The sequence below is a fragment of the Girardinichthys multiradiatus genome, chromosome 3, assembly GCF_021462225.1.
Source record: "Girardinichthys multiradiatus isolate DD_20200921_A chromosome 3, DD_fGirMul_XY1, whole genome shotgun sequence".
NCBI lineage: Eukaryota > Metazoa > Chordata > Actinopteri > Cyprinodontiformes > Goodeidae > Girardinichthys > Girardinichthys multiradiatus.
Window position 1 is genome coordinate 7,550,410 of NC_061796.1, and position 7,821 is coordinate 7,558,230.

Here is a 7,821-nt window from a genome sequence, read left to right on the forward strand (position 1 = left end):
GGGATCTTTTTTATTGAAAATGTGCAAAAGGGATAAAAGAATAAAGCATAAAACAGCACCACATATTTCAGTAACTTTTCCCATATTTCTTTTTTTTTCTCTGGACTATCTTGCTATAAGTACACTGGCTTCCAATGAGTGTGCACCCCCCACCAACAACAAAGCATCCAATTAAAATGAGAACACTTTCACCCAGAGATAACTACACTAACCATTAGTAATTTCAAATTTTTAAGAAATTATATGTCCAATTTTCCCTTCTTAGTGTTTTGAGAGTCGAATAATGAATAACAGCAAGGATAGATATATTGTAGTCAACTGAGTTGATTCATGCAACAAAATACAAACCATATCTATGTGTTTTATAGCTTTAGCAAGCCCATTTTTTAAATTTCTATTTGCAGGTTTCTGACACGGTAACATGCACTGTCATTTATATCACTCCATCATTTTGTGCTACCATTATGAGTGGTAAGGAGAAGCAGCCTGTTGTAGTATCAAATTTTAGCACAATACAATCTAAACGCTGAATGTATTGTACTGGACTTTTATGTGATTGACCAACACAAAGAATCAAATTATTGTGAAGTTGAAGGAAAATTACTCATGGCTTTACATTTGCTTGTTAAAATTTGGAAAGTTTGGTGTGCGTTTGTATTCAGCCCCCATACGTCATTGCTTTGTGGACCAACCTTTCAGCTGCAGGTCCTTTGGTGTATGTCTCTACCAACTTTGCACACCTAGTACACATTTTTTCCTATTCTTTGTAAATAGCTTAGTATAATTCATGTTGAATGTGGTGTCTCTGATACAAACATCAGACCTATAAAAAACAAGATTGCTCTTTGTTTAGATCAATCTATCCAACCAACAACGGTTTTTACTCATCTGATCAGAAGTGGCACCTTCTTTCACATGTTTTATTTGTTCCCTATGGCTTCTGACAAAGCCACAGTTTTCTTTCAAAATCATTTTCATGTTAAAAGTTCTTAAAAGTTCTTGACAAGCAGTTGCTCTGTCAATCGGTTGCCCCACTTCAATATCTACATGCTCCCCCTAACTCAGATTTTAATAAACAACAACGTAAGTTATCATAACTATGCAGACGACACCCAGCTATACATTACGATGTCACCAGGTGACCATGAACCCATTCAAGCACTGGGTAAATGCTTAGAAGAAATCAATGCATGGATGGGCCTAAATTTTCTTCAGCTGAATCAAAACAAAACTGAAGTAATAATCTTTGGACCAAAGGAAGAGCGGTTAAAAGTTAGCACACAGCTTCAGTTAATACAGCTAGAAACCACCAATCAGGTTTGAAATCTGGTGTAGTGATGGACTCAGACCTGAACCTTCAGAGACACATAAAGGTAGTAACTAGGTCGGCCTTCTATCACCTAAAGAACATCTCCAGGATTAAAGGACTAATGTCTCAGCAGGACCTTGAAAAACTAATTCATGCGTTCATCTTTAGTAGAATTGATTACTGCAACGGTGTCTTCACAGGTCTGCCTAAAAAGTCGATCAGACAGCTGCAGTTGATCCAGAACGCTACTGCCCGCGTCCTCACTAGAACTAAGAAAGTGGAGCACATCAGCCCGGTTCTAAAGTCCCTACACTGGCTCCCTGTAGCTCAGAGAATAGACTTTAAAATAATTATGTTAGTCTATAAATCACTGAATGGCTTATCACCAAAATACATTACAGACTTGTTGTCAGTGTATCAACCACTCAGACGTCTCAGGTCATCTCGCTCAAATCTACTCTGCATACCCAGAACCAGAACCAAACATGGAGAAGCAGCTTTTAGTTATGCTACACTAATCTGGAATAAACTGCCAGAAAACTGTAAAAGCGCCGAAACCCTAAGTTGCTTTAAATCAAGATTAAAAACGTATTTGTTTAGAGTGGCCTTTGACTGTGCCATCTAGGCATTATTAGTTGCGTTTTCAGTCCAATTTTTCTTTCATTTTCTTGTCCATCATTCTATTCTCTTTATTTTATTTTATTTTACTTTTTTTAATTACCTCTGTTGTTTGATTTTATCATTTGATTTGTTTTTCTGTGTATGTATCTGTGTTTATTTGCTTTGTGATTGTATTGTAATTGTATGTACAGCACTTTTGAGTGTCTCGTTGCTGAAAAGCGCTATATAAATAAACTTACCTTACCTTACCTTACTAGAGCTGTGGATCTCTGCAGCTTCTCCAGAGTTACCATGCCCCCATTGACTGCTTCTTGGTTCTTGTGTAGGAGCGTGGTAAGGTGTATTGTGTCACTTCCTGTTTTCACTGTTGCACTCGGTGGATTGTTTGGTGTGTAAAGGCTCTCTTGATTTGATCTGATTTCTCTTTACTGTGACATCTCTGACTTACTCTAACACACAAGCACATTAAAACACATATTTTCTGATGCTGTACTTAACGTTTGGGGACTCTCCGTGTTTCACGTAGTAGTAAGGGGTCGCTAGCCCACCGGTTACCTGTGTTTTTGACAGATTATCCCTGCTCAGCGAGATACCCGCTGAGAAGCCAGATTTGGTAATTGGCAGCTCCATAGTCAGAAATGTGACAAAACAAGAAAAACGAGTGAGAAACTAGTCAGAAACTAGAGACACCAGCAACCATAGTCAAATGTCTGCCAGGGGCCAGAACGGGCGACATAAAATCATACCTGAAACTGCTGGCTAAGGATAAGCGTAAATACAGTAAGATTGTTATTCACGCTGGTGGTAATGACACCCATTTACGCCAATCGGAGGTCACCAAAGTTAGTATTAGTGCTTCGGTGTGTAAGTTTGCCAAAACAATGTCAGACTCCCTAATTTTCTCTGGTCCCCTCCCTGATCTGACCAGTGCCGACATGTTTAGCCGCATGCTGTCATTCAACCGCTGGCTGTCTAGGTGGTGCCCAGAAAACGATGTGGGTTACATTGATAACTGGCAAACATTTTGGGGAAAACCTGGTCTGATCCGGAGAGACGGCATCCATCCCACTTTGGATGGAGCAGCTCTTTTTTCTAGGAATCTGGCCGAATTTATTAGTTCTCCAAAACTCTGACAACCCAGGGTTCAGACCAGGAAGCAGGGTCGTAGTTTAACACTCCTCCTCTCTGCAGCTTCTGTGCTGTTACCCACCCATTACTCTATTTAGACGGTGTCTCGCCCACGGCCGAAACTGAATAAGTTAAAAAATAATCTAAAAGGAAGAAACCATGAAAATCTCATAAAAGTAAACACAACTCAGACTGAAAAGAAAAATAAAACAATTAATTGTGGCTTATTGAAAATAAGATCTCTCTCTTCAAAGACATTGTTGGCTGAAAAGAACTGTTCAGAGCTGTGTACTTTAAAGCACTTTAGAAAATTGGAGAGAAAATGGCGCTCTACACCCCTAGAGGAGTCCTACTTAATCTGGAAAAATAGTCAACGGGTGTTTAAAAAGACACTTCGCCAAGCTAGAACAGTTATTTGTCATCATTAATAGAGGAGAATTAGAATAATCCTAGGTTTCTTTTTAATACAGTTGCTAAACTTACACAGAGTCATAGCTCCTGTTTAGCCATCCATTCCTTTAGCTCTCAGCAGTAATGACTTCATAGGACTCTTTTTAAATAACATTGATTCTACATACTCTCGAACATGATTACTTCATCCTCAGCAAGTGAGACAACATTGGAAATAACTGCAGAACCTGATTTGTGTTTGGACTGCTTTGATCCTGTGGAGCTTCCTGAGTTATCAGAAATATTAGCTTTATCTAAACCTTCAACTTGTATGTTAGACCCAATCCCAACCAAATTATTTAAGGAAGTGTTCCCTCTGATTACCAGCCCCATTTTAGATATGATTAATCTATCCTTAGTAAATGGATATGTTCCACAGGCTTTTAAGGTAGCTGTAATTAAACATTTACTTAAGAAACCTTCACTTGATCGAGATGACTTAAAAAATTACAGACCTATATCCAATCTTCCATTCTTATCTAAAATTCTTGAGAAAATAGTTGCTAATCAAATGTGTGAGCATTTACACAGCAATGACCTGTTTGAAGAGTTTCAGTCAGGCTTCCAAGCTCATCATAGCACTGAAACAGCTGTGCTGAAAGTCACTAATGATATTCTTATGGCCTCAGATAATGGACTTGTGTCTGTACTTGTCCTCTTAGAGCTCAGTGCTGCATTTGATACAGTCGATCCCAATATTCTCTTAGAAAGGCTGGAATATGCTGTACGGATCAGGGGAAAAGTAGTAGGCTGGTATAAATCTTATTTGTCTAACACTTTCTAGTTTGTTCATGTAAATGATAAATCTTCTTTAAACTCCATGGTTAACTGTGAAATACCACAGGGTTCAGTGCTTGGGACAATTCTCCTTATTATATACAGTACAGACCAAAGGTTTGGACAAACCTTCCCATTCAAAGAGTTGTCTTTATTTTCATGACTATGAATATTGTAGCTTCACACTGAAGGCATCAAAACTATGAATTAACTCATGTGGAATTATATACTGAACAAAAAAGTGTGAAACAACTGAAAATATGTCTTATATTCTAGGTTCTTCAAAGTAGCCACCTTTTGCTTTGATTACTGCTCCGCACACTCTTGGCATTCTGTTGATGAGCTTCAAGAGGTAGTTTCCTGAAATGGTTTTCACTTCACAGGTGTGCCCTGTCAGGTTTAATAAATGGTATTTCAAGCCTTATAAATGGGGTTGGGACCATCAGTTGTGTTGTGCAGGAGGTGGATACAGTACACAGCTGATAGTCCTACTGAATAGACTGTTAGAATTTGTATTATGGCAAGAAAAAAGCAGCTAAGTAAAGAAAAATGAGTGGCCATCATTACTTTAAGAAATGAAGGTCAGTCAGTCTGAACAGTTGGGAAAACTTTGAAAGTGTCCCCACGTGCAGTCTTAAAAACCATCAAGCGCTACAAAGAAACTGGCTCACATGAGGACCGCCCCAGGAAAGGAAGACCAAGAGTCACCTCTGCTGCGGACGATAAGTTCATCCAAGTCACCAGCCTCAGAAATTGCAGGTTAACAGCAGCTCAGATTAGAGAACAGGTCAATGCCACACAGAGTTCTACCAGCAGACACATCTCTAGAACAACTGTTAAGAGGAGACTGTGTCAATCAGGCCTTCATGGTAAAATAGCTGCTAGGAAACCACTGCTGAGGACAGGCAACAAGCAGAAGAGACTTGTTTGGGTTAAAGAACACAAGGAATGGACATTAGACCAGTGGAAATCTGTGCGTTGGTCTGATGAGTCCAAGTTTGAGATCTTTGGTTCCAACCACCATGTCTTTGTGCGGCGCAGAAGAGGTGAACGGATGGACTCTACATGCCTGGTTCCCACCGTGAAGCATGGAGGAGGAGGTGTGATGGTGTGAGGCTGCTTTGCTGGTGACACTGTTGGGGATTTATTCAAAATTGAAGGCATACTGAACCAGCATGGCTACCACAGCATCTTGCAGCGGCATGCAATTCCATCTGGTTTGCGTTTATTTGGACCATTATTTATTTTTCAACAGGATTATGACCCCAAACACACCTCCAGGCTGTGTAAGGGCTATTTGACCAAGAAGGAGAGTGATGGGGTGCTGCGCCAGATCACCTAGCCTCCACAGTCACCGGACCTGAACCCAATCGTGATGGTTTGGGGTGAACTGGACCGCAAAGTGAAGGCAAAAGGGCCAACACGTGCTACGCATCTCTGGGAACTCCTTCAAGACTGTTAGAAAACCATTTCAGGTGACTACCTCTTGAAGCTCATCAACAGAATGCTCCGCAAACAGAGTGTGCGGAGCAGCAATCAAAGCAAAAGGTGGCTATTTTGAAGAACCTAGAATATAAGACATATTTTCAGTTGTTTCACACTTTTTTGTTTGAATGAGAAGGTGTGTCCAAACGTTTGGTGTGTACTGTATATGCTTCCAATAGGTAAAATGATCAGGCAACATGGGATACATTTTCACTGTTACGCTGATGACACTCAGCTTTACTTAGCTATAAATCCTGATGAGCCCAACCAGTTAAATAGACTACAAGCATGTCTTGAAGACATAAAAACTTGGATGACTTTAAATTTTCTGCTTCTAAATTCAGACAAAACAGAAGTTGTCCTCTTTGGACCGAAGTCTTTGAAAAAGAAACTGCTTAGTCAATCACTTAATGTGGATGGCATAAAATGTACCTCCGGTAATAAAGTAAAAAACATCGGTGTTATTTTTGAGCAGGACATGTCATTTAAATCCCATATTAAACAGGTTTCTAGGATTTCCTTCTTTCATCTCCGGAACATTGCCAAAATTAGAAATATCCTGTCCAGAGTGACGCTGAAAAACTAGTCCATGCATTTGTTACTTCAAGGTTGGACTATTGTAATTCTTTACTATCAGGATGTCCACAAAATGCAGTTAAAAGCCATCAGCTGATCCAAAATGCTGCAACAAGATTTCTGATGAAAATTAAAAAGAGAGATCATATTTCTATTAGTTTAGCTTCCCTTCATGTCCTCCAGCAGCTTAGGCTACTAGAGGACATAATGACCACTTTCACTCTTTCTGCTACATTCTCATACTACTCTCCAATTTTGCGTTATTTGTTGTTATCTCAGATTTATCTTTATATTCTCTCTGTTTTTCTCTTCCTAGAAGTTACACCTGGCCTGACTCTGTGTTTAGCTGTGACACATTCCTGGAGGGGGGCATTGGCAAAGCTTCTGCTTCCAACAACTTAATCTGCCACGACCAACGACAGGCGGTTATGGCAGATGGCCGCTCACACTGAGCCTGGTTCTGCTGGAGAGTTTCTTCCTGTTAAAAGGGAGTTTTTCCTCTCCACTGTCGTTACATGCATGCTCAGTATGAGGGATTGTTGCAAAGTCAATTTAAGTGTCACTGTCTCTACATACTCATCCAGGCGGAGTGAGCGCTGCAAGTCACTGACTCAATGCAATCTGCTGGGTTTCCTTAGATAGAAAAACGTTTTGACCAATTTGAATAAATACCTGAATCTGACTGCACTGTTTGATAGTTAGGATTAATTGGAATGTATGTACCTGACTTGAAATCTGTATGATTCGGATGAATTGACTTTGTGAAGTGCCGTAAGACGACATGTGTTGTGGCGCTATATAAATAAAACTGAATTGAATTGAACTGTAAATTATATTGGTTATCTGAGACTAAAAATCATCAAATTAGCATTGTCACTGTGTGTTTATATATTTTTATAGGCTTATATTTTTCATCAAAATTTCAACCCAGCAGCTGAAAGTGGGTCAGTGTGTCAGAAACTCCTGGGCCACTTTTTCTCCCCAGTCCGCCTGTGCATCTGCCCACATCACTTTCATAAAAAAGTTAAATAAAGGAAATATTTTCCTGAGCAGTCAGATAGCAGAGGGTTGGGTATTCAAAGAGCAGCAGTGGAGCAGAGTAACACACCTTGGGGCTACCATGAAGCACTTTAATTTATCTTCTTTGTTTGATGCAGCTTGTATAGGTGAATTCACACCAGAAAAGTCCTTTGGTTCAAACAAAGAGCAGACTTTATGTTTTTCATTTGGAGCAGTTTGCTTTCACATTGTACTTTTTGCAAGTAAACAAAGCCACACGGGTACAATAATTGTTCCAATTGGACAGAAATAATGAGGGCGGGACATAGCACAGACAAACAGCTGTGGATGTCCTGCAAGCAGCCCAGCCCCTTGGTTCTGCATATTTGTGCCACTGTTAAAGCTACAATATTACTATGAGGGTCAAGAGCAGCTAATTCAACACATATTTTGTAATGTTCTATTTATAATTTTGG